This window comes from Entelurus aequoreus, linkage group LG23 (genome assembly GCF_033978785.1).
Source record: "Entelurus aequoreus isolate RoL-2023_Sb linkage group LG23, RoL_Eaeq_v1.1, whole genome shotgun sequence".
NCBI lineage: Eukaryota > Metazoa > Chordata > Actinopteri > Syngnathiformes > Syngnathidae > Entelurus > Entelurus aequoreus.
Window position 1 is genome coordinate 1540759 of NC_084753.1, and position 12403 is coordinate 1553161.

A 12403-nucleotide genomic window follows, 5' to 3' on the forward strand; every position below is an offset into this window, starting at 1 on the left:
ATTTATATTATTCATGTTTAAAAACCTTTTACTGCAAATGAATATCGCCTCCTAATATCAGTTATCAACCTCATTGACTACTAATAATCGGCATCAGTATCGGCCCTGAAAAAAACATATCTGCCGATCTCTAATTTTCTCTGTATTGTATTGTCTGTGTCAGCTTTTGTGCCTTTTATTACCTTAAATTCCGGGCTAAAAGCCGCTACTTTTTTCCTACACTTTGAACCCTGCGGCTTTTGGGGCGGTGTGGCTAATTTATGTATTTTTCTTTATTGACGGCCATAAAAATTGTTTACAAAAAAACCCCCTCAATTAAATACACTTATTTTTTTGTGCTATGGCGCCACCTTTTGGACGAGTTTGCTAGCTCTGTTTGGACAGAGCTTTCAACTGGAAGTAGAAGTCCTTTTCAGTCTTCTAGTTATCCATAGCGTTTTTACTCGTATGGATTCTTTGTTTATCTCTCCAAGCAACGTTTGTAAGTTTTTCAATATAACTAAACCAATTCTTGCTTAATAAAGCGTCCCATGTGTGATGTCTGTAGGAGAGTTTTCATGCATGTTGGTGTGTACTATTTTAATGTAATGACGATTATGATAACTGCTGTCCAGTTATTATATCTTGTTTTAGTATCACATTTCTGAGTCTCATTTGCAAGTATGATTGTGGGAGGGGGTGTAGTCAGCGCTGCTTGCAGGAGGAAAAGTCACTGCCGCTGTCCATGGTACTGAGGGCGGGCACTGTCGGGGCATGTGCTGACGGCGAGACACAGCTGGCAGGTGATTAGATTTCAAAGGTGGTACGTGTTAATCCAATCATCGGTTGTCTTTAACAGTGAGCGGCCGGGAGCAGAAGAAGAAGGAGGAGGAGGACTGGTGAGACTGAAAAGTCTAAACTGGAAAACGTTAAAACTTTGTTTAACCCTGCACAACTAGCTTCCAGAGTGGATATCCGTGAGTCTGCGAGTACGCGAAGCTTACAATGATGTTCTTGTTGCGCCCTAAAAAGTGTTAATACTCTAAGTAGTGTACTTATTACACACCAGCTCTTTGATTGTAAAAGCGCATCTCGGTTGTAGTTTTCATTAACACATTTGGAGGTGTTGAAATCGCCACGTAAAATCAGCCAATGGATGTAATGCTAATAGTTTCCCCCCCCCCCAAAAAAAGACCAGGCAAATACGCTGAAAGGGCGTGTTATTGTTTGTGCTATGCCGCCATCTATTGAACGAGTTCGCTCATCCATTTAGTGCTTTGAACCGAAGGTAGAAGTGCTGTTTTGTTTTCTAGCCATCCATAGCGGTTCTACTCGTAGGGATTCTTCATTCATCACTCCAAGCAACTTTTTTAAGTTTTACAATATAACTAAACCAATTTTTACTTAATAAAGCGTCCCATGTGTGATGTATGTAGGAGTGTTTTCATGCATATTGGTGCGTGCTATTTTAATGTAATGACCCTAGTGGCATTAACATTAGCTATTGTGCTAACTTGTCTACAATTGTCTATGTTAGTATTATTAACTTACAATGGCATTCTGTTTGTATTGTTTCAGATTCGTAAAACTCACCAAGATGTCTTATTGTGATTGGAGAGCTAGCTTGCGCAGCTAGTGGGTCCACGGCGATGACTTCCGTTTTTTTTGATCAGCCGTTTTACTGCCGTGTTACAGACACCGTTTGGAAACAATTAAGGTAAGAATATTTTTGTGCAAATAACTAATTTTACAACGTTTATATCTGCGGCTTATAGTCCGGTGCGGCTTATATATGGAAACATATTATTTTTTCCTAAAATTTAGTGGGTGCGGCTTGTATATTGGTGTGCTTTATAGTCCGGAAAATTACTATCATTGTTATCCGGTGTTTTTTTTAAGTCCTCTACAAAAAACGATGAATTTGATTGAATAGTTAATGCAATATTTTGTGATTAATCATCCATTTAAAAAAAAAATGATGACACCCCAAATAATTACTGAATGAATATGTAGAGTTGGTGCATTTTGACATAAAATAATTAATTTGAAAAAACCTGTCAAATATACCCAAGGCAAACATAAACTAAAAGACAAACGGTATTAAATATGTCGTTTGTTTTGGTCTTTTGGTCTCACTGTCTGGCAGCTGCTAAGTAAAAAAAAAAAAACATGTCAGGTGGTGCAGTAATATTTCTTCAACTAATACCTAGCAGAGGATTTTGACAGTTGATACCCAACTTTGTCCTAATTCCTCCAGCAGGTGACGTCCATAGCTTGTTATTTTAGGCTTTTTTTCTTCTTCTCCTAGACAGTTTTATGGAGCTATTATTACATTATTTCCATAAATCTGCTAAAGAGGTACAAGAATTATTCGCTAATATTCATTATCATTAACTCGTGTTTTGCTGAGGCGGTAACATTGGCGTGATCCATCAAGACCGGTGTTCTTGGTTCCTTCGGTTCTCGGGCTCGTATTTTTTCTTTGGATTTTTCTTGCGGCGTTTTCTCCACCGCTGATGAGCGCTGACCTCCACACCTGCTCCTGGTTAGTGTTGAGGGGACTCACCTGCCTCTGATCACCAATCAGGGGGGTTTATCTGTCAGTGTCGCCTTCCTTGCGGAGATGGTTTGTTGCCAGATGTTCGTGCAATAGAATATTCACAATCTCACCAAGTACACATTTGTAATTTCTGGTCAAAATATCTAAACAAACTTAAAGTAAGTTACAATAGTAATTTTTCAGTGAGACATAATAACTTCTTTTTAGGGCAGGGGTGTCCAAACTTTTTGACTTGGGGGCCACATTGGGCTAAAAGAGTTTGGCCATGTAAAGTGTATATATATATATTATATATATATATATATATATATATATATATATATATATATAATATATATATATATATATATATATATATATATAGATATATATATATTAATCAGACTTGTTGTTAATCAAATGACATTATTTAGTAACTTAATGGATGAACACGACAACAATGAACATGGCAAAAAATAAAAATGGAATGAAGTAGCATGGTATTTTTTTGTTATTTAAGGATTTTTTTTTGTAATTTAATGGTATTTTTGGTTATCTAATTAAATTGTGTTTAGTAATTTAATGGTATATTTTAGTTATTTAATGGAATTTTTAGTAATTTCATGGTATTTTGTTGTTATTTCATTGCAAATGTTCTAAGTAATTTAATGGTAATTTTTGTAACTGAATGGCATTTTTTGTTATTTAATGTCAATTGTTTAGTAATTTAAAATACCTTCTTTACTAATTTAATGGCATGTTTAGTTGTTTATTGGCAATTTGTTTTGAGTAATATATTACCATTTTAGTTATTTCATTGCAATTGTTTTTAGTAATGTATTGGTATTTTTAGTTATTTATATATATATATATATATATATATATAATATATTATATATATATATATACTATATATTATATATATAATTATTATATATATATTATATATATATATATATTAATATTATATATATAATAATATATGTGTATATGTATGTATGTTAATCAGACTTGTTATTAATCAGACTTGTTATTAATCAAATGATACATTATTTAGTAACTTAATGGATGACCACGACAATAATGAACATGGTAAAAATAAAAATGGAATGAAGTAGCATGGTATTTTTTTAGTTATTTAATGATTTTCTTTTGCAATTTAATGCTATTTTTAGATATTTAATTACATTGTGTTTAGTAATTAAATGGTATTTTTTAGTTATTTTATGGAATAATTTTTAGTTATTTCATTGCAAATGTTCTAAGTAATTTGATGGTAATTTTTGTAACTGAATGGCATTTTTGTTAGTTAATGTCATGTGTTTATTAATTTAAAAGACCTTTACTAATTTAATGGTATTTTTAGTTGTTTATTGGCAATTTGTTTTAGTAATTTAATGCAATTTAATTATTTCATTGCAATTGTTTTTAGTAATTTATTGGTATTTTTAGTTATTTATATATATTTGATATTATATATATATATATATATATATATATATATATATATATATATATATATATATATATATATATATATATATATATATATATATATATATATAGTAATCAGACTTGTTATTAATAAAGTACTATCTATCTAATCAAATGACATTATTTAGTAACGTAATGGATGAATATGGCAAAATATCAATGGAATGAAGTAGCATGGTATTTTCTAGCTATTTAATTGTGTTTTTGTAATTTTTTACTATTTTTCAGTTATTTAAATAAATATGTTTTGAAATGTTATGTTTTTTTTTGTTATTTCATTGCAACATTTCTAAGTAATTGAATGGTCATTTTTGTAACTGAATGGCATTTTTGTTATTTAATGTTAATTTAGTAATCTAAATGGCATTCTTTACTAATCTAATGGCATATTAAGTTGTTTATCGGCAATTTGTTTTAGTAATATGATGCCATTTTAGTTATTTCATTGCGAATGTTTTTAGTAATGTAATGGTATTTGTATTGATTTATTTATATATATATATATATATATATATATATATATATATATATATATATATATATATATATATATATATATATATATATATATATATATATATATATATATATATATATATATATATATGTGTATGTATGTATGTATATGTGTGTGTGTGTGTGTGCCAAATGATATCACGTACAATCCTCCAGTATATACTGTAGAACATTAGGGCACCCTGGTGGCCAAAGACACGTACAAGGGGGATATGGTCCCTCCTCTGTAAAATAAAGCGAACAGCTGGCAGTAGTGTCGCATTCGGTAAAAGCCAGTCGGTCATCTAGCCTCTCTCCTACCGTGTACTTGGCGGCGCATGATTCAATCTTCGAAACGTTCTTTCCACCCGCAGAGTTTTCACATGCAGTCCGGGGTCACGCAGCAGGAAGTGTCGGGGGGTGGGGGGGGGCTTTGTGCGCCGACGTGTCATTACCGACTTTGCCGCAGCTCTCATTAGAACACGCCGAGTCAAACGGCAGCTGTTTTACTGCCTTTGGAAAGCTGCGATAATAACGCCGAGGTTTTCCTGTGGTCAGGGTTTTAGTCCTCGGTCGCTGGAGCGGTATCATCTAAGTTAGGCTTTTTTCCACCGAGGGCCGCATGCTGAAAAATTAAAGAATGCGCCGGCCATTTTGATATTTAACATTTTCAAAACCAATATAATATATAGTTGTTTTCTTTTACTTTACGACTTCCCTCAAGTTCCGTCCCTGGGACTCGGAAGGGTCTCAGTCATTAAACTGTTTAAAAAAATATTATTTTTTTTTTACTTTCAACTATTACATCTCCAGATCAACTTCAAATACATCCGTCAATATGAATATATATATATTTTTTTTATGTTTCATCCGCGTTTTGTCAAAGAAAACCCTGTTTTTTTTGGCAAAAGCACAACATCTGCACTATTTTCCCCAAAATTTTTTGAAGTGGAATATTTGATGTAAAATTCATTGGAAAAAAAAAAATCTCACAAAAATTCTCATTGAAGTTTAAAAAATGGGTCAAACTTTTTTTTTTTTTTCCTTCGGCAAATACACAACATATGCAAAAGTTTCTTTAAAAAAAAAATTCAAAGTGGAATATTTGATGCGAAATAAATGGAGCCTTAAATAGATCAATAATTCATAACATTGATTTTGATTCATTATTATTCTTTGAGCAATAACAATTTTAAATCCCACTAGAATCCGAAATGGTACCACTCATCAAAGTTTAAGAATAAATCATACTTTATTTTTTTTTTTTTTAATCAAAAGCAATCCTGTTTTTTTTGTTGTTTTTTTGGCAAAAAGACAAAATATGTAACATTTTTCTTTAAAAAAAAGAATTCAAAGTGGAATATTTGATGTGAAGTAATTGGAGCCTTAAATAGATCAATAATTCATAACATTGATTTTGATTCATTATTATTTTTTGAACAATAAACATTTTAAATCCCACTAAATGGTACCACTCATCAAAGTTTTAAAATAAATCATGCTTCTTTCTTTCTTTTTTTAATCAAAAAACAACCATGTTTTTTGTTGGGGTTTTTTTGTTGGCAAAAACACAAAATATGCAACATTTTTCTTTAAAAAAATAATTCAAAGTGGAATATTTGATGTGAATTAATTGGAAAAAAAAATCTCACTAAAATTCTCATTGAATTAAAAAAAATAAATCAAATATTTTACTTTTTCTTCGGCAAAAACACAACGTATGCAAAAGTTTCTTTAAAAAAATGTTTTTAAGTTGAATATTTGTTGCGAAATAATTGGAGCCTTAAATAGATCAATAATTTATAGCATTGATTTTGATTCATTATTATTTTTTGAGCTATAACAATTTTATATCCCACTAAAATCCTTAGGTATCCGAAATGGTACCACTCATCAAAATTTAAAAATAAATTATACTTTTTTAATTTGGTAAACACACAAAATATGCAACATGTTTCTTCAAAAAAAATATTTCAAAGTGGGATGTTTGATGTGAAGTAATTGAAGCCTTAAATAGGTAAATCATTCATGACATTTTTTGATTTATTATTATTTTTTTAGCAATAAAAGTTTCTAAAAAAACAACAAAAAAACCCTCTAAAATACTTAAGGATCCAAAAAGGCCCATCTCATAAAATGTTAAAAATAATTTAATTTTTTTTTTTTTTTCATTTTTGTTAACTTCAAATCTATCCATCGATTACAAGATGTTATCTTTTTTTTAAATGTTTTATTTTGTTTGTTTGTATGCCTTTTTGTCAAATAAATTTTACCCCCAAAAAATGTTCAAATTGGAATATTTGATGTGAAGTAATTGGACCCTTAAAAAGATCAGTGTTTCGCAACATTGATTTTGATTCATTATTATTTTTTGAGCAACAACAATTTAAAATCCCACTGAACTCCTGAGGAATCCACAATGGTACCACACGTTAAAGTTTAAAAAATAAATCATTTTTTATTTTTTTTTTATTGAAATACAACACTGTTATTTTTTGCTTGTTTGTTTTTTTGACAACACAACATATGCAGCATTTTTCTTTAAAAAAAAAAAAAAAAGTGTAATATTTGATGTGAAGTAATTGAAGCCTTAAATAGGTGAATAATTCATAACAACCTTTTTTTTTTTATTCATTATTTTTTCTTTTGCAAATAAAGTAAAACAATTCCTTAAGGATCCAAAAGGGCCCCACTCATATATTGTTAAAACAATTACAATAGAAAACTTTTTTTATTTTTTTATTTTAAAAATAAGTTTTTTTAACCCTAAGATTTCCGGATCAACTTCAAATCTATCCATCGATTACAAGATGTTATTATTGTTTTAATGCTGTTTTTTTTGTCTGTCTGTAAGCCTTTTTTTCAAAGTTTCATATGGCGGAAAACACAAAACATATAATATTTTACCCCAAAAAATATTTCAAAGTGGGAAGTAATTGAAACCTTAAATAGGTAAATAATTCATGACAACCATTTTTGTGATTCATTGTTTTTTTTGTTTTTTTTTAGCAATAAAAGTAAAATAGAAACCTCTAAAATCCTTGAGGATCCAAAATGGCCCCACTCATAAAATGTTAAAAATAATACAATTTAAAAAATGTATACATTTTTGTTTTTTGTTAACCCTAAGATATCCAGATCAACTTCGATTACCTGGCGAAAACACAAAACATGCAATATTTTACCCCTAAAAAATATTTCAAAGTGGAATATTTGATGTGAAGTAATTGGCGCCTTAAATAGGTCATTAATTCATAACAGGATTTATTTTGATTCGTTATTATTTTTTGAGCAATGACAGTTTTAAAGAAAAAAAACAGCCCGCATGGCAGATGTGTGCGTTATTAGAGTCATGATCTGGCATCTCTGCTGTCGCCTGGCTTCTGGGCGACTCTCTCCAGTCCCCTAGATGTCTTGATGTTTCACCCTTCCAGTTGTGTACGCCTCCTCTGCTTTGGCTCCACTCACGCTTCTCATTCTCTGTTGCTCAGTGTCTTTCCTCACTCTTTTTTTCAGTGCTATGTTTATTATTTGTATTTATTTTGAAGCTCTGCGTTGGGGTCCAACTCGAGTCAACATTGCAACTTTATATGTCACCCGTTTTCTCTTTTATTCTACTTTTTAATGTTTTTTGTTTTTTTTGGTATGATTATTATTATTTTTTGGTGTTATTTACAGAATGTGTACAAAAACAGCTGCAGGCTGCAAATGGCCACACTTTGGAAGAGCGCTGACCAACGCTTAGCTAACTAATGGTCCTGATGTCCTGATGTTTCACCCTTCCAGTTGTGTACGCCTCATTTGCTTTGGCTCCACTCACGCTCCTCGTTCTTTGTTGCTCAGTGTCTTTCCTCACTCTTTTTTCAGTGCTATGTTTGTTATTATTCGTATTTATTTTGAAGCTCTGCGTTGGGGTCCAACTCGAGTCAACATTGCAACTTTACATTTCACCTGTTTGCTCTTTTATTCTACTTTTTAATGTTTTGGTTTTTTTTGGTATGATTATTATTATTTTTTTAATGTTATTTGCAGAATGTGTACACAAATAGCTGCAGGCTGCAAATGGCCACACTTTGGAAGAGCGCTGACCAACGCTTAGCTAACTGTCCTGATGTCATGATGTTTCACCCTTCCAGTTGTGTACGCCTCATTTGCTTTGGCTCCACTCACGCTCCTCGTTCTTTGTTGCTCAGTGTCTTTCCTCACTCTTTTTTCAGTGCTATGTTTGTTACTATTCGTATTTATTTTGAAGCTCTGCGTTGGGGTCCAACTCGAGTCAACATTGCAACTTTACATTTCACCCGTTTGCTCTTTTATTCTACTTTTTAATGTTTTTTTTTTTTTTTTGGTATGATTATTATTTATTTTTTTATGTTATTTGCAGAATGTGTACACAAATAGCTGCAGGCTGCAAATGGCCACACTTTGGAAGAGCGCTGACCAACGCCTAGCTAACTGTCCTGATGTCCTGATGTTTCACCCTTCCAGTTGTGTACGCCTCATTTGCTTTGGTTCCATTCACGCTTCTCGTTCTCTGTTGCTCAGTGTCTTTCCTCACTCTTTTTTTCAGTGCTATGTTTGTTATTATTTGTATTTATTTTGAAGCTCTGCGTTGGGGTCCAACTCGAGTCAACATTGCAACTTTACATTTCACCTGTTTGCTCCTTTATTCTACTTTTTTATGTTTTTTTTTTTTTTGTATGATTATTATTATTTTTTCATGTTATTTGCAGAATGTGTACAAAAATAGCTGCAGGCTGCAAATGGCCACACTTTGGAAGAGCGCTGACCAACGCTTAGCTAACTAACTGGGCGGGATTTTCAGCGTAAAGCGCTCCGCTCGGCCAAAACGCTCACATGGTGCGGAGTTGCTCTTTTAAGACTTTCCCATGGCGGCTGATGAGAGAGCGCCCGGATTGGCCGAGGGTCAGTGTTCCCTGTTATAGCTTCATATACGATATAATTTCAATCTCACATAAACAATCATTATCTCCGCCCAGAGAGGTTTCTCTGCTGCTGGAAACCTTCTGAGGCCAACGCCGCGCTCGTCTTTTCGCCTACGTTCGCAGTCTTTAGTGAAAAATAATTGAGCACTAATTAGTCACGGGTGTCCCAGTTGTCTGATTTTTTTATTTTATTTTAATAAACACTGCTGGTGTTGCTAATGGACGACAGGAGCGAGCAAGAAGGGAAACCATTTTTTATTGCAACATTTAAAAATGAGCAGTTGCAAGTCCAAGGCGTTAAATAGCAGTAGTGTGTAGTTGATGGTGTGTTCCTTTGTTTTTTGTTGCTCCCTAAAAAGTGTTGATACTGTAAGCATTGCATTGTTTGATTGTAAGTTGCAGTTTTCATTAACACATTTGGAGGTGTTGAAATGGCCATGTGAAATCGCTAATGCTAGTCAGTGGCATGTCAATAGCAAAGCCAAATGTATGTTAGCAATCAAGCTAGTGTATTTTTTGGAAAGGTGGAGCCTCACTTTACTTACCTTGGAGCGTTTTTTGAGTTAATTTCTTTGTTGGCAGCCCAGGTACCGCAACATGGCACCATTGGATTTGATGTGAATCTGTGCCCTGTAGGACCCGCAAAGGCATTTTTAGTTATTTCAGTGCAATTGTTTTTAGTAATTTAATTTTAGCTTTAGTTATTTAATTGCATTTTTTTAGTAATTTAATCTTTTTTTTTTTTTTATGTAATGTCAATTGTTGAGTCATTCAAATGGCATTTAGTAATTTAATGGCCGTTTTTAGTTATTTCATTGCAATTTTTTGTATTTTCATGGTAATTTTTTGAGTTGAGTTGAGTTTGAGTTTATTTCGAACATGCAAGCATACAACATGATACATCACAATTTCCAGTTTCTCTTTTCAACATGTTCGAAAAGGAGTAGGAAGAAGCAGAGCTTATTTAATCCTACCCCTTTTCTTTACATAACAGTTGCTGAAACTTTTTTTATTCACTTCCTGTTCTCAATTTTTTCACAATAAACTCCATATGTAATCACAATAAAAATAAATAATAGTAAGAATTGAATAATAATAATTGGTGAAGAAAGTCATATTTCATATGATGAGATAAGTAAGATTACTTTAAGAATGAATGAATGAATGGATGGATGAAATAAATTGAAAATGTTTGTCATGGTTCTTCTTCTTTGTACTTTGTAAACACTTTGAGTTTGAAGAGTTTCTTGAAGTGGATCATATTAGTACATTGTTTGATTGCTTTGCTTAATCCATTCCATAATTTAATTCCACATACTGATATACTGAAGGTCTTAAGTGTTGTACGTGCGTACAAATGTTTTAAATTACATTTTTCTCTAAGATTATATTTCTCCTCTTTTGTTGAGAAGAATTGTTGTATATTCTTGGTTAGCAGGTTATAGTTTGCTTTGTGCATAATTTTAGCTGTTTGCAAATTCACTATGTTGTGGAATTTCAGTATCTTTGATTCAATAAATAAAGGGTTAGTATGTTCTCTATATCCAACATTATGTATTATTCTAACTGATCTTTTTTGTAACACCGTTAATGAATGAAGTGTACTTTTGTAATTATTTCCCCATATTTCTACACAGTAGCTCAGATATGGTAACACTAGTGAGCAGTAGAGAATATGAAGTGATTTTTTGTCTAGAACATGTTTTGCTTTATTCATTATTGACGTGTTTCTTGCTACTTTATGTTGTATATTTTTTACGTGAGATTTCCAGTTCAATTTATCATCAATCATTATACCTACAAATTTGGTTTCATTTACTCTTTCAATTTCTATTCCGTCTATTTGTATTTGTGTTTGACTTTCTCTTCTACTGTTGCCAAATAGCATTATTTTAGTTTTACTAAGATTCAACGATAGTCTGTTTTTGTCAAACCATCTTTTTAATTTGTTAATTTCTTCTGTTATTATTTGTATTATCTCCTGTGTGTTCTCTCCTGAACAAAACGCTGTTGTATCATCCGCAAATAATACTAACTTTAAATCTTTTGTAACTTTACAAATGTCATTTATATAGAGATTGAATAATTTAGGTCCTAATATTGATCCCTGAGGTACACCACAGGATATATTTAGCGTTGTAGATGTGTGTTCGCCTAGCTTCACGTATTGTTTCCTGTTCGTTAGATAACTTCTTATCCAGTTTAAGACTAACCCTCTGATGCCATATCGTTCTAGTTTTTTGATTGAAATATTGTGATTAATTGTGTCAAATGCTTTAGTTAGATCCATAAAAACTGCTGCTGCACATTTTTTACTGTCTATTGCATTGGTAATTTCTTCTGTAATTTCAATTAAAGCCATTGAATTTGAGACATTAGCTCTGTATCCATATTGGTTCTCTTCAAGTATTCTATTTTTATTTATGAAACTCTCTAATCTGTTATTAAACAGTTTTTCAATGATTTTAGAAAATTGTGGAAGTAAAGAAACAGGTCTATAATTTGTAAATTGATGTTTATCTCCAGTCTTATAAATTGGTGCAACTTTAGCTATTTTCATTTTGTTTGGAAATGTACCTGTTTGAAATGATAGGTTACTAATATACATTAATGGTCCTGATATCTCTTCTATAACCTTTTTTATCGTATCCATATCAATTCCATTACAATCAGTAATGGTTATGTAATATGCATTTTTTAAAAGTAATTCAATGGTATGTTTTTAATATTTTAATGGCATTTTTAGTTTTTAATGTCATTTTTTTAAGGATTTATTCGTACTTTTTGTAACTTAATCCCATTGTTTAGTTTTTTTAATGTCACTTGTTTAGTAATTTAAATGGCCTTCTTTAGTAATACAATGGAATTTTTTGTCATTTAATGGCAATTTGTTTAAGTAACTTAATGACTTTTTACTTATATAATTATTTTTTATTTTAAGTAATCTAAT

The 12403-nt window shown here is 31.4% G+C and overlaps 1 long non-coding RNA gene across 4 annotated transcripts in view; it reads left to right on the plus strand.

The window, feature by feature from the left end:
• Window positions 1-853: 853 nt before the first annotated feature.
• LOC133640473 (uncharacterized) overlaps window positions 854-12403 on the plus strand; it is a 117903-nt gene continuing 106353 nt past the window's right edge. For 3 of the 4 annotated variants that reach the window (XR_009824164.1, XR_009824162.1, XR_009824163.1), the window contains exons 1-2: window positions 860-968; window positions 1558-1696. This is a non-coding gene — a long non-coding RNA (uncharacterized LOC133640473). Of the gene's footprint in view, window positions 969-1557; window positions 1697-12403 lie in introns of all 4 variants that reach the window. The other variant, XR_009824165.1, reaches the window with a different exon arrangement.